The sequence below is a fragment of the Panthera leo genome, chromosome B4, assembly GCF_018350215.1.
Source record: "Panthera leo isolate Ple1 chromosome B4, P.leo_Ple1_pat1.1, whole genome shotgun sequence".
In the NCBI taxonomy this organism is placed as follows: domain Eukaryota; kingdom Metazoa; phylum Chordata; class Mammalia; order Carnivora; family Felidae; genus Panthera; species Panthera leo.
Window position 1 is genome coordinate 11,378,918 of NC_056685.1, and position 25,811 is coordinate 11,404,728.

At 45.0% G+C, this 25,811-nt stretch overlaps 1 protein-coding gene across 9 annotated transcripts in view; it reads left to right on the plus strand.

The window, feature by feature from the left end:
- The window catches only part of CAMK1D (calcium/calmodulin dependent protein kinase ID), a 501,235-nt gene that overhangs the window by 287,705 nt on the left and 187,719 nt on the right, over positions 1–25,811 (plus strand). The window lies entirely within an intron of this gene.

Sequence of the window (25,811 nt, forward strand, 5' to 3'; positions counted from 1 at the left end):
AATATAGAAAAATGTGTGCATCCTACTTTATGGGCAATGGAAAGAATTTTCGAGGGAAATTTTGACTACCATATACATAATTTTTGCCTTTCTGGCTGACTTGAGAGCCTGGCTGCTTTGTAAGTTGTAACTGAGCCTACGGAGAGGGGTCTGTGAGAGACCCCCGGGACACTCCATCCTGCCTTCCTGAAGGTGACTGATTCCGCATTTGTGTGCTCCTGCCCCAACAGCCCATCGGCTGTGCAGAAACCCACGTGGAAGTGGTCTAAGGCTCCAGGCTGTCAAAAATACAAGAAGACAGCGGTATCTCTTGTCCTCTGCTTCTTGGAGTAGCAGCCAGACCACTATTGTGTTAAACACTGCTGACCAGGAAGAGTCAGCTGAAAGTCTCCAATCTTAAAAGAAAGCCTGTGCCCTAATAATTGCGACACAATGTGGTGAGGGAAACTCATTTGGTGACTAATCATCAAGGCAATGGGTGTTCTCCGGGGATGTAGCGTTTGAGGTCAGTTTTAAGGGTTGGTAGAAGCAGCTGAGAGGGAGGATTGAGAAGGAGTGGTGCGTAGGAAGCCCGAGAGCCTAGAAGGGTATTTGGGATGAGCCAGGAGCCTGTGACTGGAGGGTGGGAAGGAAGAAGCAGAATGGGACAGGCAAGATGCCCTCAGTTGACTCAGTGTCACTGATAGTTAAACTCAGAAGAAGCTCAAGTCACTGCTTTTGACTCTTGATAAGGTTTTTTGGGTTTTGTATTCCTTTTCAATCTAAATATAGAAATACATTTGAGTAATTAATCCATCAAGTGTAATTTCTAGGAGAGAATTATTCAAGTTCTTTCCCCCTCTTCGGAAATGGAACTGAGGGAAGGACTGTCTTTCTGCATGTGTGTTTGATATAGAATTAAAAATTGGGAAGGGAATGCAAAGAAATGAAATCAGTTCTCATGTTTGGGAAGTAGGATTATGGGCAAACAAATATTCCTTTGTTTTGAAATGTTTATTTGATTTTTTTAAATGTTTGTTTATTTTTTGAGAGAGAGGGAGACAGAGCATGAGCAAGGGATGGGCAGAGAGAGAGGGAGACACAGAATCTGAAGCAGGCTCCAGCCTCTGAGCTGTCAGTACAGAGTCCTGCGTGGGGCTCGAACTCACGAACCGTGAGAAGATGGCTTGAGCCGAAGTCGGACACTTAACCCACTGAGCCACCCAGGCGCCCCTATGTTTCTTACATAATGTTTCGAAATTGAGGGAATAATGAAACTTAAATTATCTTGATAAGTTATTATGGAAATTAACATTTAGTGATTTTCCCGTTCTCCAGACTGTTCTAAATCCTTTCTATGCATTAGCTCATTTAATTTTCAAATCAGTTATATAGATAACTGTTTTTATCTACCCATCACAGTAGAACCCAAAGGACAGACTGGGCCAATATCTTGACTAAAGCTTTACAATGAGAGAGTGGAGACCCAGAGTGGGGACCCGGGAAAATGTGCCTCCCGAGCCCACACACTTCACCACTAAGTCACATGACACCCACTTGGTGGTATTTTTAAATCAATCACCTGTGTGTTTTGGGGGCAGGGCAGGGAGACTTGGTGGCCAGAGGTTTACCTTGGGATTGCTTCTGGCGGTGTCCCGTCACAGGAGCTCAAGGCATCTTCTAATCATCCAAGCCCTTTACACCATGGGCATCTCATAAGCAGGGTGAGTAGTGGAGTTTTTTTCCCTCAGGACACACGTGGCCTAAGTAACTATTTAGAATAGTTATTGGTTGAAAATGCATTTATGTTTTGCAATATAGTTCTAGGGTGCCAAAGGAAACATGACTCTTTTAAGCCTTCTGACTGATAAACTGATGCTATTATTTCTTTTTGAAAAAAAATTTTCCCACAATGAGCAAAGCAAGGCATGTTTTGTAGGCGTGTTTCCAATTAGGGTAAGGGTATAGGGAGAAAGAGGAAAAACATTCAGAATCTCACATTCCAGAAATTCCCACTGTTCACATTGGCATCATTTATGGTAGGTATTACCAATCATCACGTTTTCCTCCCGGAATGTATTAATTAGCCTCAGCCTTTCCTTGGAGTGAGAGAATGAGCCACTGTGTTGATAGACAGATATAAGTGTGCTGATGGCCAGCAATTGAGGAAACCATGGCCGGGCAACTTGTATCTCCTGCTTCTTGGAGAGCTGTATATTAACTTTGAGGAAAAAAGTAATTTTCTGTCCCACCTGCATCTGGGTTCTGACCCTGAAACCAAATGCAAAGGACCCTGAGTGGTGCACACACCCTTCCTTCAGCTTTTCCAGATGCTGAGACCCTGGACATCATTTTCGCTCCTCCAGGTAGCAGGTGTCTGATTCACCAGTGATGAAAATATTGGATGGTCGCAGAAGACAGAAATGGGAAGAAAATACCAGTGTCCCTGAAATGCTGTATCCACAGGCAAAATTCTTGAAATCCTCATAGTGACTTTTCAAAGTTGGAAGAGGGAGCGATGTGCTTTTCAAACCACTGTTTTTGTTGTATAACATCAATAATTGGAACAGAGCAGTTTATATTTATTTGTTTCATATGGATTCATATTGTTTTGGACCCAAATATTGAGAGGTGGCTTAAGTATTTCATCCAGTCTCTGGCTTGTCGTTAGCAGCAGATTCTAGGCTCTTCTCTGTGTTAATGATTTTTAAAAATCTTCATCGTCTTTGATCTCTATTCTTCCTATCCCCTAATAGCCACCATGATGGATTTAATGTATCTCTTTAAAACATGCGCGTCCTCCTAAAATTTGTCATTTTGTGGTGTGTGTGTGAATGAATTTGTGTTTTCATTGTTTTATTTTTTTTTTAAGTTTATTCATTTTTTAGTAGTCTCTGCATCTAACGTGGGGCTCAAACTCACGACCCCGAGATCAAGAGTCACATGCTTTTCCGATGGAGCCAGCCCAGTGTGCCCCGAGTTTGTGTTTTTATTTTCATGAGTGGTATTCTCAAAGAAACTCCATTCTGTCTCTTACTATTTTTAATTCACACTGTTTCTAACATCTGGCCATGTGACTATATTTCCCTCTAGTTCATTGATTTTTAGCTGCTTTCGCTCCATTTTACTCTCCATCTTCCTAGTGGTGGATGTCTGGGGTGCCCTGGTATCCTGCATCCTTGAGGAGTATCGCAATGCTCAACCTTGTATAAGCCCCTTCATGGGCTTGTGGGGGAACTTCCTTGGATCTTCTATTCAGGAGAAGGCATACATATACTTAATTTCATTAAGGATTGCCAGTTTTTAATTTCTAATAATGTACCATTTTATATTATTGATTAATAATAGTTATATTATATATGAAATATATAATATAAAATATATTGTATTACATATTCAAATATATATTATTTTTAATACAATATGTTATTAATTGATAATTATATTACTACCACATATATTATTTTAACAATAATTTTCAATGTTTATTCTATTTTTTTAAATAACTACTTATTGAGCACTTTATGTGTGTATCACATTATCCTAGGTGTCAGGAGGGATGCCTGGATATATTCTCAATCTTAAATGCATGGGAAAAGAAAGTAACAGTAAAGAGACTCTATGAGTCATCATGCAAATAGTTACCATTTATTGATGATTTGCAATGTGGCAGGCATTTACATGCATCATGTCAGTCCTCATAACCTTATGAGTGTGTGTTATTCACTCCATTTTACTGTTAAAGAAAAAGCAGTTCAGCGTGGTTAAGTAAATTGCCCAAGGATGCACAGCAAGAGTGATGATAGTGCTGGGGTTCTAAATCCAGGTCGCTTGCTTATGCCAAAGCCTATGCTTTCACTACTATGTAGCACTACCTGTCAAGATGAGATGCCCATTTTTATTTTTTTTAATTATTTTTTTAATGTTATTTATTTTTGAGAGAGAGAGAAAGAGACAGAGTGCAAGCAGGAGACGGGCAGAGAGCGAGGGAGACACAGACTCCGAAGCAGGCTCCAGGCTCTGAGCTGTCAGCACAGAGCCCAGCACGGTTCTAGAACTCACAAACCGTGAGATCATGAGCTGAGCCGAAGTTGGACACTTAACTGAGGTGCCCGAAGATCCCCATTTTTAAAGAAATTATTGAGTCTTGGCATATAGCAGGTGGTCAATAAATACTTGTGAATTATTGATTGAAATGATAGTGTTTCGTATTTTTTGAGTAGTATCTGCTAAGCTCTGTTTAAATATTTAATGTCTAGGGAACTTTTACAAATCACAATAATTTCATGAGGCTGGTGTTATTTCTATTACCTGTGTTTTACTCCCGAGGAAAAAAAGCATAGAAAGGCCTAGAATAACTTGACCAAATGCACACAGCTAGATTTGTAAAAAAAATAAACCTCAAACATTTTATTTTGAGACGATTATAGATTCATATGCAATTGCAAAAAAATAATACGGAGAGATCCTATGAACTTTTTGTCCAGTTTCTGCCAGTGGTAACATCTTGCAAAACTGTAGTACAGTGTCACAACCAGGATATGGACATGGCTACGGACAAGATACAGAAGGTTCCAGCATCCCTTATGGTACCCTTTTGTAACATACCCACCTCTCTCTGTTTCCTCTACCTCCTTAACTCCTGGCAACCTGTAATCTCTTCTCCATTTTTATAGTTTTATTTTTTCAAGAATGTTATGAAATTATATGTGTAATTAACATGTATAGATGTACATAAATTAGCATCATAATGTTATGCATGCATATATAAACTTTTGGGATTTTCTTTGTCATTTAATCTTCCCTGGAGGTTCTTCCAGGTTGTCACACGTATCAGTAGTTCATTCCATGTTATTGCTGAAAAGTACTACACGGAGTAGGTGAGCCATAGTCTGCTTATGCCACACACCACCTGAAGGACATCTGGGTTGTTTCCATTTTTTAGACTATTAAAAGTAAAACTGCTTATAAACTTCAGTGTACAGGTTTTTGAGTGAACATAATTTTTTATTTCTCTGGGATAAATGCCCAGAAGTTCAACTGCTGGGTTATATAGTGGTTACATGTTTGGTTTTTAAGAAATTGCCAAACTGTTTTCCCAGCGTAGCTGTACCATTTTGCATTCCCACTAGCAGTGAGCGAGGGATCCACCTCCTTTGGGTTACCAGCATTCGGTGATGTTACTATTTTTTATTTTAACCATCCTGATAGGTGTGCAGTAGTCTCTTATAGTAGTTTCAATTTGTATTTCTCTCATGACCAGTACCGTTGAACATCTTGTCATGTGTATTTTTGCCATCTATTTATCTTCTTTGATGAGATGTTTCTTCGTGCCCATGTTCTATTTGGATTGGTTGCTTTTTTAGTGTCGAGTTTGAAAGATCTTTATACACTCTGAGCATATGACAGTATATAGCCTGAGTATATGTACTGTATATATATAGTATATACTGTGTGTGTGTGTGTGTGTGTGTGTGTGTGTGTGTATATATATATATATACACACTGTATACAGTATATAGGACTGAGGGGGTGGACAGTCCTTTGTTGGATATGTGGTTCACAAATAGTCTTTCTGCTCTGTAGCTTGTCATTCTTCCTCCTAACAACGTTTTTTTTACAAAGCAAAAGTTTTTAATAAAGTCTAATATATATATATATATATATTATTATATATATATATATATATATATATATAGTATATATATAGTAAATCTGTCATGCTTTTGGTGTCCAGTCTAAAAACCCCTTGCCTACACTTAAATCCTAAAAATTTTATTTTACCTTTTTTTTTTCCTACTAAAAGTTTTATAATTTTAACTTTTACATGTAACCTCATGATCCATTTTGGGTTCATTTTTGTATAGGGCCTGAGACTTCAGTCACAGTTTTTACTGTTCTTGCCTATTTTGCTTCAATGTTTTCTTCTTTTACCTTTTGCTCCAATTGCCCCAGCACTATGTGTTAAAAAGGCTTTCTTCATTGAATTGCTTTTGCACCTTTACCAAAAATCAATTGGGTATATATAGGTGGGTTTATTTCAGCATTCTGTGTTCTGTTTCATTGGGCTGTGTGTCTACTGACCTGTTAATACCACACTGTTTTGATAGTGTAGCTAGATAGTAAGTTGTATTATTCCTCCCACTTCTCTTGAGAAATCCTCCTTTTTCAAAATTACTATTTAGCTGTATCCTAGGTTTTTTTTTGGCTGTTTTACATGTAAATATTAGAATAATCTTGTTTACATTGACAGAAATCATGCTGTGATTTTGATAGGCACTGTGTTAATTTGGTATATTGATCTGGGGAGAATTGACATCTTTGCCATGTTGAATTTGCCATTCCATGAACATGGTATGTCTCTCCATTTCTTTAATCAGAACTGTGTCCTTTTCATTATACCAGTCCTCCACATGTTTTGTTGGATTTTTACCTCAGTATTTTTTTTCCTGAGGGGTTGTAGATGATATTGTATTTTCAACTGGTGTCCATGTGTTCACTGCTAGTACAGTTGACTTTTGCAAGTTTTTCTTGCACCCCAAGATCTTGCTAAACTCACTTTTTAGTTCTAAAAGTTGTTTTTTTGGTGATTCCTGGACAGTTTTGTATTGTCTTATGAGACTTTAGATATTATTAAAACCTTCTATTTTAGATGGGTTTGCTGGCACTACTTTAGCAGGTTCAGGGGGTGGGTGCTACCTGATTACTGCCAGGTGGAGGTAGATGGAGGTCCCAGTTCACCACTAGGTTTCCTTACTGGGAGGGTGGCTACCATTACTGCTGGGTAAGGGGGAAAGTTTAGCCTATCTGTATGGTTTCCACTGACACTGCACGGAAGATGGGGGCAGGGGATGGGAGCAGCCCTTATTACTAGCCAGTGGGTGAGGCACCTTGGTATAGCCTCACAAGGTTAGAAGTCTAAGTTCCCCACTTGGCCTTTGCTGGTATGGGCGATGATGGGCCACATGTTTTTTCTGTGCTATTTAGCTGTTGTCAAGTGGTTATTGTCTAAAAGTTTTGTCTTGCTAGCTTACCGCCAGCCTAGTCCTTTGGCTAGAGAGAAAGAGGGCTTTGTTGGGCTTTTTCAGTCTGCGCCCATTGATGTTTCTGGGTTGCCACTTTTCCCAGTTCTGAATCTGGGATATATGAAGCACAGAGAAAACCCGGGGAGGTCACCACCATGTTGTGCCTCAGATCCTGAGGTGACTAGCCAGTCTGCCTTTTTCCCTCCACCCAGCAGCATCTTTTTATGTTTGTTTCATATCTAATGCCCAGGGTTTTCACTTGTACTTAGCAGAAGAATAGAAAAATAGGTCTACTCCTTCCTCCTGCAAGGGTTGGGTGGGGGGGTGGACAGCTGGATTTCAAAACCTATCGGTTTGGCACCTGGGCCCTTGTGCCTCACCAGTTTGCTCTAGGGAAAGGGGAGAAGCATGGCTGCACTGGTCAGGGAGGTATTTGAGTTGGTCGGAAAACAGGTTTTGAGAAGTAAGGTCAAAGTCCATTTTTCTTCCAGAAATAGCCTGAGTAGTAGGGAGGAAGGAGTGAGTTGTGTTTGAAAAGTAGGAAAGAACCTGGCCCACAGCAGTGAGGGCTGTGTGGGGACATCAGGGTGCTCCCATTAGGCTGGAATGTTCCTTGCTTTAGAGATGACAAACTCAAGATGAGTAGTAGCCGGGGTGCCTGGGTGGCTCAGTGGGTTAAGCGTCTGACTTCGGCTCAGGTCATGATCTCGGGGTTCCTGAGTTCGAGCCCAACATTGGGCTCACTACTGTCAGCGCAGAGCCTGGAGCCTGCTTCGGATCATCTGTCCCCCTGTCTCTCTGCCCTTCCCTCCCTCACACTCTCTCAAAAATAAATAAACATTAAAAAATAAATAAAAAAAAAAGATGGCAGTAACCAAAATGTGCTTCCCCCCTTCCTCCCTTCCTTTTATACAGGGGGTCCTGTCTCACTTAGAGAAACAAATCTCCAGGTGCCTGGGTGGCTCAGTTGGTTAAGCATCTGACTTCGGCTCAGGTCATGATCTTGCAGTTCACGAGTTCGAGCCCTGCATTGGGCTGTGTCCTCATAGCTCAGAGCCTGGAGCCTGCTTCACATTCTGTCTCTCGCTCTTTCTGCCCCTCCCCTACGTGTTCTCTCCCTCTCTCTCTTTCTGTCTCTCAAAAGTAAGTAAAACATTAAAAAAAAAAAAAAAAGAAAAGGGAAAACAAATCTCCTGGTCCAGGTGAGGCTAGTTCAGCTGGTCGTGAATTCTGCTGAGAGGTGAGAGTGACACGTGGTTTCTTCCCGTTTATCTGGAACCCCCTAATCCTTAATTTCTTCATCATACTCCTTTGATGGTTGTTGTGAGAATTAAATGGCATATCAGGTAAAGTATCCAGGACTATGCCTCCATGGACGCATGACCTTGGTTGCCAGAACCTTCCTTCCCCTCACCCAGAACTCCCTGTGTGCAGACACACGCTCTGCTTCGACTGTCTGACGCCTCCTGGAAATCTGTGACGGGCTAGCTTTCCAATTGCTCGGATTTGGTATGTCAGAGTATAGTAGAAGCCATCTGTGGATTCACTGGAGGCTTTAAACGATTTGCTAAGATTACACATGGGCCTGTCTGGGATAAAAGTCACATTACTAAAAGTCTGGACTTTTAGTAGAGATTAGGCTGGGGTCCCATATTTTTATCATATTACACCTGTATGACTCTTAGAGATCAGCCAGTTCAATCCTTTTTATTCAAGCTTTGCTGCTGTTGTTGAGTTTTTGATAGGAAAACTAATATACACTTATTATAACACATCGGGTAATGCAGAAATGTATATGGAAAAAGTTAATAATCTACCACACTGCCTCTGTAATCTTTAATTTCTTCCCTCTGAGGTAGCTAATGTTAACATTTTGTTGTTCACCATTCTTTTCTTTATACGCCTAAATTCATCTACCTCTGTTGTTAGTTTTTATTTTTAAGTGAAAGCTGTGTCATTCTCCTATCACACCAAAATCAGCTTTCTGCACTTCACAGTATGTCACGAACATTATTGTGGGCCTCTACATTACTAAACATTTTTTAAAAAATATTTTATTTTTGAGAGAAAAAGAGTGTGAGTGAGCGAGGGGCAGAGAGAGAGAGAGGGAGACACGGGATCTGAAGCAGGCTCCAGGCTCTGAGGTGTCAGCACAGAGCCCAACGTGGGGCTTGAACTCATGAACCTCGAGATCATGACCTGAGCCAAAGTCAGATGCTTAACTGACTGAAACACCCAGGTGCCCCTGCATTATTTTAAAATTTAACTTTACTTCTGTCAAAGCAAGACACTTGTACATAGTTGTGAAAATCAATAGTAACAATAGACTTAAAATGAGTAATAGCAACCCTTTGTCCCAGTGTCCCCTTCTCTTGGATTCTCTGTCCCCAAAGAAACACACTTTGAACTCTTTAAACTGTTTCTTCTGGTATTTATCCCCAAATTTCTAAGCAACATGTTTCTACTATTTTTCCTTGACTCATCCGTTTTAGAACAGGATTTAGCTTTTTTATCTAACCACACAAATACAGATATGCTCTCTCTCTCTCTCTCTCTCTCTTTCTCTCTCTCTCTCTCTCTTTCACACACACACACACACACACACACACACACCTTAAATGATTAAATCTAAGATTAGTGTTTACATTATGTGACTACATAAATAATACAGCAAAATCATAGAGGTACATTAGGATTACATTTTCTTTCTTGTGGTTTGTTTTTTGTTTGTTTCCTGTGGACTTAATAATTACCTTGTTTATCTTTCTCATTTTAATGAACTCTATTGGAGTTTAATTTATATACAATAAAATGCATCCATATAAAGCATATGGTTCTGTGAGCTTTTGACTATTGTATACATCCAGATAATCACCAGCCCCATCAAAATATAGAATATTTCCATAGCCTCAAAAAAAAAAAAAGTGCTGTGTCCCTTCCCAGTTAATCCTTCTGTCTCAGGCACCCATTGATCTCAGGGGGTTTTTTGTCTTGATTTTGTTTTCACTATAAAGTATTATTATTTTTTTTAAGTAGGCTCTGTGCCCAGCACGGGGCTCGAACTCATGACCCCAAGATCACATGTTCTACCAGCTGAGTTAGCCAGGCACCCCCACTATAAATTATTTTTGCCTATCCTAGAACAGCGTGTGCTTTTTTTGTTTGGTGTCTTTCCTTCAGTATAATGTTAATGATACTGAATTACATGCTACTGTATTTGTTCTTTTCTGCTGGCTAGTGTTCCTCTGTATAAACATACCACAGGGTGTTTATCTGTTCACTTGTCAATGAACGTTTGGTTCTTTCCAGTTTGGGGCTTTTATGTTAAAGCTGTTATAGAACATTTGTATTCAAGTCTCTGTGTAGATGTGTTTTCACATCTCTGGGGCAAATCGTTCAGAGGGGCAAGACTGGGTAACTTGGTAGGTTGTGTGTTTGTTTTCCAAAGTGGTTGAACCATTTTCATTGCCTCCAGTAGCTAAGGGAAGTCTAGTTGTTCATCAATATTTGGTGCTGTCTGTCTTTTTAATTTTAGCCCTTTTAGTGCATATGTAGTCATGACTCATTGTGAGTTAAAAAAAATCCATAGACTATTTGTTTCAGCAGTTACTGGTTTTCAGAAAAATTGAGTGCAAAGTACAGAGTTTCGTAAACCCTCACCCTCGGTTTACTCTATTTTTCTAAATGTTTATTTTGGAGACCGGGGACAGAGAGAGAGAGGGACAGAGGATCTGAAGTGGGCTCTACTGACAGCAGAGAGCCCAAAGTGGGGCTCCAACCGATGAACCCGTGAGATCATGACCTGAGCTAAAGTCAGACGCTTCACTGACTGAACCACCCAGCACCCCCCCATTCTTTTAAAATAAATTTTTATTTGAGTATAGTTGACACACAATGTTACATTAATTTCAGGTGACAGTATCTCTTATTTTTAACGTCTTGCATTAGTGTGATACATTTGTTACAATTGATAAGTCAATATTGATACATTATTATTAGCCAAAGTCTATAGTTTACATTAGGGGTAACGCTTCCTGTTGTATTTTATGGTATTTTAATAAATGTGTAATGACTTGTATCTGCTGTTACAATATCACATAGAATAGTTTCACAGCCTTAAAAGTCCCCTGTCCTCCATCTAGTTCTCTCTTCCTCCCCCTTCCTCTCTTTCCCTACCCATCCCCTATCACTGATCTTTTTATTGCCAGAATAGTTTTGCCTTTTCCAGAACATCATATAGTTGGAATCACACAGCATGCAGGCTCTGCAGATTGCCTTCCTTCACTTAGCAATATGCAGTTAAGCCTTCTCCATGTCTTTTCTGTGGTTTGATGGCTCATTTCTTGTTAGTGCTGAATGACGTTCTACTGTCTGGATGTACCACAGTTGGCTTATCCATTCATCTGCTCAAGGACACCTTCGTTGCTCTCTGGTTTGGGCAGTTATGAACGAAGCTGCTATACACATCCCGTGTCTTTGTTTGGTGGAGACGGAGGTTGGCTCCCAGCGTCTGGGAGCTGAGTGAGGCTGGGACTTTTATTCAGTCTCCTGTCTTCTCGGTGTCCCCTCAGCCACATCCGAGTCTGCCTCGTCAGCCTCTCTGGAGAGCGAACCTTCGGCTTTACCTCCTGGGCTTGCTCAAGGGAGACAGTCTGGGGGTCTATATGGTCCTTCTGAAGACGGATCCATCCCCTTGGTTTTAAACCAACCTTTCGAGGCACCCGGTGCCTTCAATTCCTGAGCCTTCTGGGGTTCAGGGTTGCAAACCAGCCCCGATTGTGTTAATTTTCCATGCCTCCCTCCCCGTCCCAGCCTTGGGCTTAGGTTTGGGTCTGGGGGTCTGTCAAATCAGTTGCAACTTGACCATCTGCTTCTGCTGCCTCAGTTTTGTTGACCTGTCTCAATAGGTAATTTCTTCCTCTCCTCTGTCTTTTTGCTGCACCTAATGAAAGCCCCCAACTCATTCTCCTTAATAAGATCCGCATTGCGTACTGCAGACGAACATACCATCAGTTATTCAACCATTTCCTTGTTGATGGGCTTTCAGGTTGGCTTCTGTATTTTTATTTTTGCTTTAGCCTCTCCACGTAACACTTGGATAAACATCCTCCTGCATTCTCACTCCTGTCCTTTCTTACTGGGCTCTTTGACTTCCAGAAAGATTTTCCTGCCTGGGATTATAGGATCCAAGGTGTGTATGTCTTGCATGTGAATAGACATCGTCAGATTCATTTTCTAAAAGTTGGTTGCACTTTATACTCCCACCAGCACTGGAGACCCTTTCACTTTCCAAGTGAGAAAATTAGGGTCCCGGGAGGGCGGAGCATGCTGTATGATTTTAAGCAGTGTATTTGTGATTAGATGATTACTTTTTATTTTTTCAATAGTAAGTTTTGATACACACTGCTGGATGATGATGACGATCATGATGATGATTAATTTTAGAGAGCAGGGGACAGGGGCAGAGAGAGAGGGTGGGAGAGAGAATCCCAAGTAGGCCTTAGCCTGCGGCAGGCGGAGGTGCAGGAGCGTCAGAACTGGGTTCTACGTGCAGCACAGAGCTCTCTGGCATCCTGGCCACAGGCGGCCCAGCTTCCCCAGCGGTGAACGGGTCCTCCCCAGAGCAGTGAGGACAGCCTGTCTTCTGCAACAGGTGGGAGGGAGGGTGCCAGGTGATGTCTGTGACAGTAAAGCCATGCGCTAGCTTGGGGCCCTGGACCATCCTCCCCACGACTCCTCCCCAGCTCAGTGATGCCCTTCCTGCTGTGCTCAGTGGGGAGACACAAGTGGTGAAGCCAGGCTGCCCTTGACTCACCACTGGGTCACTAGCACCTACAGCATTTCCTGAGTGAGGGGGTTAGTAAATAACACAGGTAGCTAGCTCCCTCTCACCCTCTGTGACTTTTTTTTTAAGTTTATTTATTTTGAGAGAAAGAGAAAGCACAAATCGGGGAGGGGAAGAGAGAGAGAGAGAGGGAGAGAGAATCCTAAGCAGGCTCAGAGCTGTCAGCACAGAGCCCGACATGGGGCTCGAACCCATGAACCGTGAGATCATGACCTGAGCTAAAGTCAGGCACTTAACCGACTGAGCCACTCAGGCGTCCCTCTCCCTCTGTGACTTTTTACTTTTTTTTTTCTTTAAGTGTACGTATTTATTTTGAGAGAGAGACAGAGAAAGTGCAAACTGGGAAGGGGCAGAGAGAGGGAGAGAAGAGGTCCCAAGCAGGCTCTGCGCTAACAGCCAAGTGCGACGTGGGGCTCGAACTCACGAACCGGGAGATCATGACATGAGCAGAGATTGATTAGGACGCTTAACTGACCGAACCACACCGGGCGCCTCTGTGACTTTTTAAAAACCACGGGAACACCTGACTTCCATTATCATTGTGACAAGGACCTCAGTGGTGCTGACTGTTCACTCCTGGCCAGAAACCCCTCTGAGCACTTGACATTGCTGTGATATGGACAACAATATGTATTGTGTTATTATTATATAATTTTATTGTGTTACATAACCTTATATTGTATGGCTCATGCATTTGATCCTCCTGGCAGCATGGCGTGTCCTGAGAGTGCCCCCATTTTGACGGTGGAGGGAAGCAGAACAGAGAGAGGTTAAGTAAAGCCCAGCGCCAACCCCCTCCCCCCCCCCCGCCCCCCGCCCCCAGCTGGGATTCAAACCCAGGCCTCTGGATGCACAGCTGAGCTCTTCCCCTTCATACGCGACAGGTCCTTGTTCTCTCGGCTAGTGCCGCCCATCACATCCTTTCCCTCTGTGTCACATCACAAGATCATCACAGCCCCCTGAGAGGCTTCTCCTGGATAGTGTAATCAGGATAACATGAGTTGATGTATCAATCGGTGGAACAAGCTGAATGCCATTAAACAGACTCAGCTTCCCCTGTGTTACTATGTTCCAGATTCTTCATATATACAAGCTCAGTTGGTCATCAGAGCAGCCCGAGGGGGTAGGTACTCCTATTATCCCCATGTTGTAGGTGGGAAGGCCAGGCACAGAGAGGGTGAGCCACTTGCCCGAGAGCCCACGGCTGGCATTTGTAGAGCTGGGATTCACTTCCGGGCAGCCTGGCTCCAGAGTCCGTGCCCCTCACGACTGCTCTGCCACTTGACATCAGCCTCTGTGCAGGCAAAACCCCTTGGTAGCTGCATGCTTGTTAATTGGGAGGTGTTCAGACCCTTTGCTCCCCCCTTCAGAGCCCTTCAGAATTAATCTCCGGTGTACTTTATCCTGCCTCACGTCCAGGAAACAGCCTTAATCGCAGCCCTTGCTTGCCCGTCGTCTGTCCTGCAACATTTGTCACCAGGGTTTGGGCTCCAATAGCTTGAGGCTCCTCTTGGTTTTTGATTCAGGGCATGTGCAGCGGATTATTCAGGGCGTACTGAGGACTGGCCTCACCACCTGCTGTTAGAGAATTAGTGGAGGCACAGCCCTGAGCCACTTGCAATGGAAGAAATGAGCACAGTTTAACTAGTGTAGACTCTTCTAGACCCTTGTGGAAAGCCCCTTACTGTCCCAGTCCTCTGCCTTCTCTCCGAGAGTCTGGGCCCTTTCTTCTCCTTTGCAGTGAACCGATGGAGCTTTTCTGTTAAGAAATGAGAGCTTCACATCCAAAAACCTATGCTGGTTTCTTTCCAGGAATACTAGGATGTTTCCATATTTTGCATTTTCTTCATAGAGCGCATTAAAGGCTAAAATTCACAGTTAGAAAATAACTTCTTTGTCTTGAGCAGTACTTTTGAACTGTAGGTGTCACTGAGGAAAACCCGTGGGCCCCCCTTGAGAGATCCTGCCTCATTAAGTCTGGGGTGGGGTCCTGGAATTTGCATTAATAAAAGCTCTCTCTACTTGGTTCTGATGCATTCCCCCCATTTGAGCACCCCTGGGGTTAGGACATTGCTCTGAAATGTGCAGAACCTTGGAAGAGGTAAAATGTCCCACAACATATTCAGGGGTCCAGCAGACTTTCTTGGCCTCACAATAATTCATTTGTTCTGGATCTATAGAACAAAAATAAAACAACAGAGCGTCAGTGGTCTGCACTCAAAAGGGGATATTTGATTAGATGCTGAGTTCTCGTTTGTTAGTTAAAACAAAGAAAGCACACAACAAATACTGCCTTTCCACTTAATTTACCAGGGGATTTATTTTATTGCGATTTCAAAAACCATAACTTTATGCAATAAACTTTGCACTCCACTTGATGTCGTGGAAACATCTTGTTCCAAGGCATTGAAAGCCCAAGATGACAATAAACATATTTATATATGAAGTAAAACCAGTAAAGAAACAGAGCTAAAGGCTTGTCCCTTCTTCCAGAACTCCTGTGTGCTGTTCCCACGTTGAGGCTGTCAGAACATCACACGGAGAGGAGTTAGAGGCCTTCTGTGTGGCTGTTAAGTAAAGAGCTCATTGTGTGGGAAGATCTTGATTATAGTCATTACAGATGGGGACATATTCTCTACCTCTGGTTTTGTTTCAACCTCCACAGTATCTTGCAGAAAAGTGCCAAACGGTGACTCTTATGATATCTGAGGTGTTGTTTGGGGAAATATTCGGGTTCCTGATTTTGTTGTGATGTTCCATTTCTCGGGGGCTCGTACCAGTGTTGGTTGGGAGCATCATCTAAAGCGAGGGACCCCAGGTACAGGAGGAGGTGGGTGCCCACGACCCTGTTAGGGGCTCCCTGGCTTGGATGGTTGGGGACACATCCTGTCCCAGAGCAAGGGGACACAGAGGCAGGACTGATTCACTGTGTACTGATTACCTGATCCTTAGACAGTGAGCTCGCAGGGACCCCAGGATAGCTCCCAAAAGTGGGCTTTTATCTTGCTTTTGGGTATCTTTCGGACAAATGACCTCTGAAGTCCTTTCCAACCCTAAGGATACAGGATTTGAACAACAAAGCCCAGATTCCTCACCTTGATATTTGGAGCCATTTATCCCCTGGCTTTCTGTTCCATCACTGTCACACCCCTTTGTCTTCCCCACATCTTTTCCTCACTGGCAAGCTTACCTCTGGACCTTCTGTCTTGCTTTTCCTCGTGAACACCCCCCACCGTGACCATGGCTAGGATGCTTCTTCTCTTCTTTCCTTATGTACGTTCTGCCCAGCGAGATCAACTTTCTTCATCTTGCTGGTGAGCTTTCCCTCATGACCTAAGCTTCCTCCAAATCTCCCTTCTTTGAGACCCCGTTGCACCGACTTCCCGCATAGCACAGTCTTTGGCACTTTGTAACTGCTGTCTTTAGGGTGAGAGTTGGTAGAGCCTTCTGAGTTTACACGTGAGGACGGGTGGATGAAGTAGCGGGGGGACCAAGAAGATGCACCACTGGGGATAAAGCAGCCCCCGCGGCATGTCTCGCCTTTAAGTGAACGTTCCTTAAGAGCTGAAACTATGCCTTGTGCTCTTAGGATCCTTCTTAGTACTTGATGGTTCATTATCTTGGGACGCAAGAGGAACTGTTCTGAGGTTGCATTCAGGACTTTATTTTCAGGGGCGCCTGGGTGGCTCAGTCGGCCAAGCATCCGACTCTTGATTTCAGCTCAGGTCATGACCTCCTGGTTCGTGGGATTGAGCCCTGTGTCAGGGTCTGCTCTGGCAGTGCAGAGCTTACTTGGGATTCTCTGTCCCTCCTCTCTCTCTGCCCGTCCCCTGCTCACATTCTCTCTCTCTCTCTCTCTCTCTCTCTCTCTCTCTCTCTCAAAATAATAAACTTTAAAAAAGACTTTATTTTGAAAATGTGTCATGATTTAAATCTCCAGAGGTCAGCACAGACCCCTTGAAGCTCTCTCTTGCTGATCTCACAGCAATTTTTACACGTGCAAAATATTTGTCAGTAAAGGAGTTTTGAGAGTCGGTTTTTGAAGGGCGGTGGTGAATCTTAGTGAAAGGGGTTTTGTTCTATTGAATGTGGTAAAAAAAAAAAAAAATCAAGACATTGTCCATCATTGTTCACAACGGGGAACAGTTCAGATCATGGGGTAGGAAGGAGACAAACGGATATGACGGCATAGAGCTGCTTGAGGTTATGCATTTGCCACTGTCTGAGAGTTTTATCCAGTAGGATACAAGCACCTTGAGAGCAGAAACTCTCCGTCTCTATCCCCACATGCAGGAGGTTCTCATGAAATACTTGTTGAACGAATGAGTAAATGAAAAAAACCCTCAGAAGCACAACGCCAAGGTTGGTGGTCACCAGTGTAGTGGAACTGATCTGTCTCTGGCCTGAATGATGCCCCTGCCCCCTGGTTGGTGGATGAGGTCTCTATTTGATTAAGGCCACACCAAACTCTATTTCAGGCTTCTCTGAGATTTGCAGATGTTGTAGCTTAAGATTCACCTCCCTCCAGAAAGTACCTGGCCCCAGTCCCTTCCCCATTTCCCATGTGACTGTTTTGGGTAGGGGATCAGAGAGTGTCATGTTTTTGAGCAGAATCGCTAAGTGTGAGAAGCCAGCTAAGAATGCGGGGATGCGGATTCAGGGGGAAATAGGAGTGTGAAAGCCTCGCGTGGGGGGAGGGGGGGAGTGTATCCTTGGAGGTTAGCGGACTACAGGAAGAGCCCTGTCCATGGCTGATGCACAGTGAGGTGAGTGGTCCGAAAGGCTCGTGGGACCGGGCTGGTTGGGCTTTGTGGGCCATCCCAGGGAGAATGGATCGTATCCTAATTGCGTGGGACACTACTGTAGGCTAGCACCCGATGTAAGGGTCTCCGCGTGTATTTGAACCTCACAGCAACCTGAAATAAGTCCGCCAGAGGTAGTTATTCCCATTGTAGAGATGAAGGAAATTGGGGTCTGAGAAGTTCAGAGGCTGGAACCCAGAACTTCCGATGGCCCGTGAGACTTGTCGCTGTTTGCTGTCTCAAGCCTGGCCTAGAAGGGGGAGCATCGGTTTGTAGGCCCCATCGTGAGGCCCCACGAGGCTGACCTGCAGTGCGTGGGTCGTGAGCCGCTCCAATAGGGAGGTAGGCCGTGATGTGTGTGCTAGGATCTGAGAAGCCACTCCTTTTTTCTTCTTTTGGTTCTCTCCCTAGAGTGGCATATTCAATTCTGGGAGAGAAAGCGGGGGGTTGGGAGAGATGCCAGGGGGCAACAGGAAAGTAGACAACAGAGTGTATTGTTGGTCTTACGGGAAGAGGTGAATGGAATGGAAGAGTTTGTCATTTTTGCCCTGAGAAGCAAGAGTGGCAACAGTGATCTTCAAATAACTGAGGTTTCTGGCCAGTGACTTCCGTCTCCACACAAGATTATATTGGAGAAGGTCAACTTCAAGTGTAACACTGCGGAGCAATCAGGCATAATGAGCTTCATAGCAATGAGCATCGTTAAGCGGCCCATTCAAGGGCTGTTGTAGAAACTTGGTCCCACGGAAATCACCGAGCCATTCTTCTGGAAAGGGGAGGCCCAGTGACGCTCTGACCTTTTGCAATTGCTGGACTCTCTGAGGCTGTGATCCCGGTAAGTTTGACGTTCACACGGAAAGAAGAGTTTTCAGGTTTGGCACCACCTGCCCTGGGACAGAGGATCCCGGACCTCCGGCCTCACGGGGGTGCCGTGACTATGGGCTGAGCCAGCCTCCTCCCGAGGGCCTTCGCTTGCACTGTATCCGCTCAGAGGAGCTTTTTGTTTTGTTTCTTCGGGAATGACTTTCAACCCCATCATGGTTAAAAACAATTGTTTTCCGTGGGGCTCGACCAGTTCTTTGGCAGGTTCTCGTGGGTAAGCACCCACTCCTTTCTCCCAGGCACCTTATTCTCATGCCGCACAGCGTAGAATGTGCAGTGAAAAAAATAAAACATAACCGCAGAACCCACCATCTGCTTTGTCAGGAGACACCTCCAAACAGAGGCCTCCAAGGGTTCCTCTGGCAGCTGTCTTCAGCCATCAGATAGCCCCCACATGGCCAGCCTGTCGTCCCACCCATTGTCCTTCAGGCATGGTTCTACAGGGATAGACACGGGATGGAAGGTTTTGAGGCTCATCACGTAACTGAGTGGCATGAGGGACCAAGGAACTCTTGTCCCCTGTCCAGCTGGTACGGCACATCCTTTTCCTTCTGTGTTTCCTTCTATGTACCTTGTGATCAGGAGACACTCTGCCCGGGCCTCTGGGACTGCTTGATCTGCCTTCTCCACTGAGTGTCAGCATGATTCTAGACTTTTCTGTGATGCCGATGTCCCACATGCTTGCACCTAGAGTCTGGTGCAGCTGTTCTCCCTACCAGCCCGTTCCCTGTCACCTTCCCTGCCACTGAGAGGCAATGTGTCAGGGTTCCCAGGGGAGGAAGGGGGCCTCATAGCATGAGCCAGGCATTTGGAGGTCATTTTGGTGGCCCTGTTCAGTGGGGCGTGGGTGACAGCGTAAAGAGGAGATTAGGATTTGGTCTGGTCAGTCCTCCGTTTGTTCGTTCATTCATTCATTCATTCATTCATTCCACATGTGCCAGTACAGAGCTAAGGAGATAGGATACAACAGTAACTAAGACAGTCTTCATTTTGATGGGGGTCACATGGGAGGGGGGTAGGTAACAATATACCATATAATTTCAGAAGTTGATGTGTGCTATGAAGGCTATGAGAGGGTGCTGTGGGGGTCAGTGGCGGAGGACGAGGGCTTGGGGGCTGGGAGGCCCCTCTGTGGACCATGCACCGAGAGCCCGATGTCCCAGCACCATCTGCTCCTGGGGACAGCCGCACGGACAAGTGCCATCTCCTGTGATGTCTAGCCCACAGATGCTTCCCCCCTTTCCTCCCTCTGTTGGTTTAATAAATATAATCACTGAAACATCTGAGTGCAAAACTGTTCAGACTTCACCATTTAGAGTAAATGTGACATCTTCACTCACCAGTCACTTCCCGAGCGTCCTCCAAGCCCATGGTGTCCCGCGGAGGGATGGGGAGGAGGTCCTGCCCTCAGGAGCTCCAGTCTGGGGGTGGGTGCAGGGGTAGACACCTCTCAAAGGCAGGAGGGCCCAGGGGACCTTCCCAGGGCTGGAAGAGGCCCGTCTGCATTTCAGGTCAGTTGGTACCCGGCACTGCAAATGTCCACAGTCGGTAGAAATGAGGCAGCAGCAACTGGTTTTATTTTTAAATGTTAAACTGAAGTTCAGAGCCAGAGCAGGGATCGGTCTAACTAAGGCTTTTTATCTCATCACGATTAATTCTTTTCTTCCTTCTTTCCTACAATGGGTGATTCCTGATAAAACCCAGCATTTTCATCTTATAGTTAAGTGACGCTCCGTTGAGCACTTTATGAGTGCGGATACACTAATTTTTTATTTTTATTTATTTATTTTTAGAACAGAAATTTATTTCTCACAGTTCTGGAGGCTGGAAGTCCATGATCAAGTCGCCAGCCGGTTCGGTTTCTGGCGAGGGCTCTCTTCTCAGCTTGCAGATGGCCTCCTTCTAGGGTCCACACGTGGCCAAGACAGAGGGCTGTCTTGTGTGTCCTCTCATGATGGCACTAATCCTACTGCATCAGGGCTCCACCCTGATGCCCTCCAATTCATTATTTAAAATGCATATTTCACTAGTGATAAGTAGCCTACTAGGCTGGAAAGAAAACCAAGCTATTTAAAGTGGAAGAAATCTCTCCCTTGATTACTGTGAGTTTCTCTATCCAGACATTGTATTTCTTTGTTTATTTTATTATTTTTAAAATGTTTATTTTTGAGAGAGAGACACAGAGAGAGAGAGCAGGGGAGGGGCAGGGAGAGGGAGACACACAATCCAAAGCAGGCTCCAGGCTCTGAGCTGTCAACACAGAGCCTGATGTGGGGCTCGAGCCTACGAACTGTGATATCATGACCTGAGCTGAAGTTGGATGCTTAACTGACTGAGCCACCCAGACACCCCTCCATCCAGACATTTTAAATACTTTCTGAATTGTCCTTGGAGGGTTTTTGTGTGTGTGTGTGTGTGTGGTAAAGTACACATAAAATTTACCATCTTAGCCATTTTTAAGTGTACAGCCCAGTGGCATGAAATACATCACATTGCTTCTCACTCATCACCTGCAGAGTCTTTCCATCTTGCTCAAGACCTTGGAGTGTGTTCGTACAGCTTCCTTTGCTAGTAGGCATGTTTTGTTTAGCTTAGGTACCAGGTGTTTTATATGTTATCTAATTTAATTGTCGCCATAATCCTTTAAGGGGACTTTTTTTTAATTAACATTTTTATTTATTTTTGAGAGACAGAGACAGAGTGCAGGCAGGGGAGGGGCAGAGAGAGAGGGAGACACAGAAGCGGAAGCAGACTCCAGGCTTTGAGCTGTCAGCACAGAGCCCGATGCGGGGCTCTAACCCACGAACCGCGAGATCGTGACCTGAGCAGAAGTCGGACGCTCAACCGACTGAGCCACCCAGGCACCCCTATAAGGGGACATTATACACACTATTTTTATGATGAGAAAAGAGACTGAGAGGGGTTACCCTGCTGAAGGGTACCCAGCCAGTAGAGGTTGGGATGGGAATTTGTACTCAGCTCCTCCAAAGACATGGCTTTCCCCGCCCCTGCCCCCCGCCCCCCCCCCCCCCCCCCCGACTTGTTCCGTGGTGATTTTCAGCTTGCAGTTCTGATTCTGGCATCTTGCCTCCCCGCAGTCACTGTCTTCAGCACAGACAAGAGCACTGTTCACATTTTTCTCAGAATGCTCGGCATGTTTCCCTTGTGCTCAGATTTTCCTAATCGATAAACGTGAGCGCCAACACAACAGGCATCTGCAAAGACGGCTAAAAATTAAAACCATGCTTTCTTTTGGAAGACGATGTGGAACCGTATCCCTAAAATGTGACGACCGTGTACCTCTGCTGAGAATATTTCCCCCTCTAAAAAGTCACGCGGTGGTTTTTTTAAGTAACGCGAGGCAGCAAATATCTTCCCCGTTACATGTATCTTTCTGCCCGTTGACGATGGCATCTGTGTCTTTCTTTTGTGACAACACGTGGACGTATGACATAGGATTTCCTTCTTAGCCTCATCCTTGGCTGGGATGCGTGCGGTGGTAGGCTGGGGAAATGTTGATACTATGGAAGGTCCAGGGAAGATCCCCATGGTGCTGGTACCAGACTTGCTAATGTACAGGTGCCCTCGTTTTTTGGGGGTGGGGGGTCCAAGTCAGTTGCATAAAATCGTGCAAATGTTAGCCATCTTTTTTATTCTTGGAAGAAACAGTCTGTTAGAGAACATGGTTAGGAATTAGCAGTAAAGCATCCTCAGCTCCTTCCCCGTTATGAGGCTGTGGTACTATATTAAGGCATATCACTCAGATGGTAACATCAAACATATGGTAGAAGAGGGAAAGAAACATGTGCTTTCTCTAGTTTGACATGCAAATAAGAGTGAAACACTGCAAAGGCAGAAGCTGGCTTCTAATATTAGAGAGCAGGGGAAGGCCACCCAGCACCCCGACCGGGAGCCCCGTGACATCCCCTCCTCACCTCCCCACTACCACCCCTCCTGCTGGCCGGTGCCTCCAGTGACCACAGGCAGCAGAATGATGGGAGGAGGTGGGTGGGGCTCCCGAGATCCTTGTGGTGAGAAACCCTCAGGGAATGGAAGGAGACCCCTCCTCCTCTGTCTCTCCCCCCCATCTCTGCCTCCCCTTCCCTTCTCCCTTCTCTGACACACAGTAGCGCTTTCCTCATCCACTGACCCAAAGGTCAATGTGAAGGGCTGGGGATTGACAGAGGTCAAGGTCCCAGCTGATTTTTCAGTTTTTCCCATTCGCAGATCCGTAGTTTTCATCCTATGACCCTCCTCAAGTTGACTTTTAATGGCTCTGCGTTGCCGTCTGGATAAAGTCCAACCTCCTGGCCTGGCTGTTCTCCATGCTCTAGCCCTCGTTCTTGGCTTCACCCCTGCGCCTCCACCATCCTTCCCCATCCCCACCCCCAGTGCTTTATAATCCAAGTCCTCCGTGCTGTTCACAACGTGCCGTGCTCTCTGCCCGCCCCCCCCCCCCGGCCCCCATTTTGCAAAGCCTCTTCTCTGCCTGGAGGACACCGTCTGCCTTATTCCCAGCCCAGCCCAGCTCACTTTGCTTGAGTAAAGCCTACTGGTCCTTCATCTGTCTCATTCATTTCCATCAGGAAGTCTTTTCCAAGCCCCTGCAGCTGCTCAGGCTCCCCCCCCCCACCCCCGCTTGATCCCACAACCCCAAGTTGACATGCCACTCACAGCATAGCCTGTCCACTCCAGTCTCCGTGTCCTCTGAGACAACCTAGGGGGTTTGCTCATAGCTCTGTCCTCAGATTCAGTGAATGTCTGCTGAAGGAATAGGCTTACCCCCTCTGGCACTGCCTGTGCAGACCTCCCTGCCTGTGCCTCATTTTGTATCATCAGATCCTCTTTTTTTTTTTTTTTTAATGTTTATTTGCTTTTGAGAGACAGAGCACGGGTGGGAGAGGGGCAGAGAGAGAGGGAGACACAGAATCTGAAGCAGGCTCCAGGCTCCGAACTGTCAGCACAGAGTCCAACGCGGGGCTCAAACCCACAGACCGTGAGATCATGACCCGAGCCGAAGTCGGACGCTCACCCGACTGAGCCCCCCAGGTGCCCCTGTATCATCAGGCGTCCGACTGAGCCCCCCAGGTGCCCCTGTATCATCAGATCCTTAAATGTGGTGGAAGTGTGGGAGGGGGAAGGTGAGACTGTACCTTCTCTCCACTGTGGTGGGGAAAGCCTCTCAGAGACACCTTCTCTGGCCACTGTTGTCTCCATCACTGTCTCTGTCTCCGCCAGTTGCCTCCCAGTGTTCAGTACAACAGGCGATCTCACCTGTCTCGTTCTCTTCTGGGGTGGGGGCCTCATCCCTCAGTTTTTTCCTGCGACACACAGGTGTTCAGTATCTCGTGCCGAATGTGCACATTAATTCATTTGGTGGCAGTAAAGTACAGGACTCTCAGCGTCAGAAGGAAAAAAACAGCTCTCCCTTTATTTGCCTTACAAATATGGAGAAAAAGTTTTTCAAGAAGTAGGATCAAAATCAGAAAGGGCTTTGGGGGTTGGTCTATTCTGCTCACCCCGACTCCCAGGAAGCCCCAGGAGAATGTGCTTCTCCATTTTTTCTAGGACACACTCATGTGAAAACTTGCTTTAAAAGAGATCTAATGTTTATTTACTTTTTAACTAACATTTTGTTTTTCACTGTCCATCTGTTTATTATGTGTTTAGTTACATTGATTTGCATATTATTGCACTCATTACCAGATCCTTTAAGCCCTTAGGTGGTTCTCATTACAGTGCTCTGTGGGAAAGGATTATTATGTAACAATCCAATGACTCGTGGATATATATTCCCTAATTGGAGATTCTGTCTGCATCCCTGGTGTTCACCTGGAGACTTCCCTGCACCTGAAATTTTACATGAAAACTCCCTCGGTGGATGTGCCGGAATCATTGATGATTTCTGATAGCACTAGTGCCTCAAACTCTGTGACTGTAATGAGGGAAAAAAAACTGTATTGGATGATAGAAACCGACAGATGTCCTTATTATTATTCCACAGAACAGCTCCTTCCTCTCACCAAGGAGAATCTGTGTTCCTAGACCCAGTAATTTCTGCTCCTAGAAAACTCTTCCCGTTCACTCTGCTTGGGAGTATGTTTTTCCTGATTTGGGATTTTGGTTGCTGTCAGCTTGCCTCCATCCGATTCAATTAGGCGAGGCTCTGTGTCAGTTACAGGTTTTGCCAGCAGGGGGCGGTAGAAAGTAAAAGGATTTTAGATTGGGCACACCTGGGAGCCTCTCGGTTCCCAGGCCCCCTCCCTGTAGAGATGGGCGTTGTGCTTTCTGTGTCACACGTGGCAACCCCACGTGCTAGCACAGAGCTTTCCACGTGTGAGTGCTTCGTGAAGGTGTGTTGTATCAACGGCATTGAACCTGGCTTGGGGAGCTTATTCATTGCAAACCTATTGGACAGACCAGCTACAACAGCTCAGCGGCAGTTGGTACTTTATTTGGAAACCACGAGGATGTTAGTAATGGACAACCCTAAAGCATTTTTTTTGTTGTTGTTTCGTGAGATAAAATCGGGCTCTTTGCATCTGTCTGCAATTCGGTAAAAAGAAGATTGAGCACACTTTTTACACATTCTCAGAGAATATTCCTGACCGAAGCTCTCCTGTGTTGCTATGTGTTGCTCCTGAGTTTGCTGGGCGTGGCCTAGCTCTGTTTTTACTGCAGTGCTCCACAAATGGGATCTTTTTCGGTGTGGTGACATGGAAAAGATTGGAATCTCTCTCTTAACTGTGTATTCTGGGTAAATTCTTTCTTTCAAGTTGATTAAAAAAATTTTTTTTAATGTTTATTCGTTTTTTGAGGGACAGAGCGTGAGTGGGGGAGGGGCAGAGAGAGATGTTGACACAGAATGCGAAGCAGGCTCCAGGCTCTGAACTGACAGCACAGAGCCTGACGAGTGGCTGGAACTCACAAACCATGAGATCATGACCCGAACTCACAAACCATGAGATCATGACCCGAGCCAAAGTCGAACTCTTAACTGACTGAGCCACCCAGACACCCCTCTTTCAAGTTGATTTTAAAGAATGCTTGCTTTATCAGGGTTGCCTGGCCGGCTCAGTCAGTAGATCGTGTGACTCTTGACCTCTGGGTCATGAGTTCAAGCCCCATATTGTGGGTGGGGCTTACTTAAAAATAAAATAAATAAACAGAAGATAAAAAAAATAAAGACTATGCTATCAGTTATCATTGATATCCTTTGGCTTAAAATACAGTTTTCGTAAATTATTTTGACTTAAAAATGAGTGAATATTTAAACGA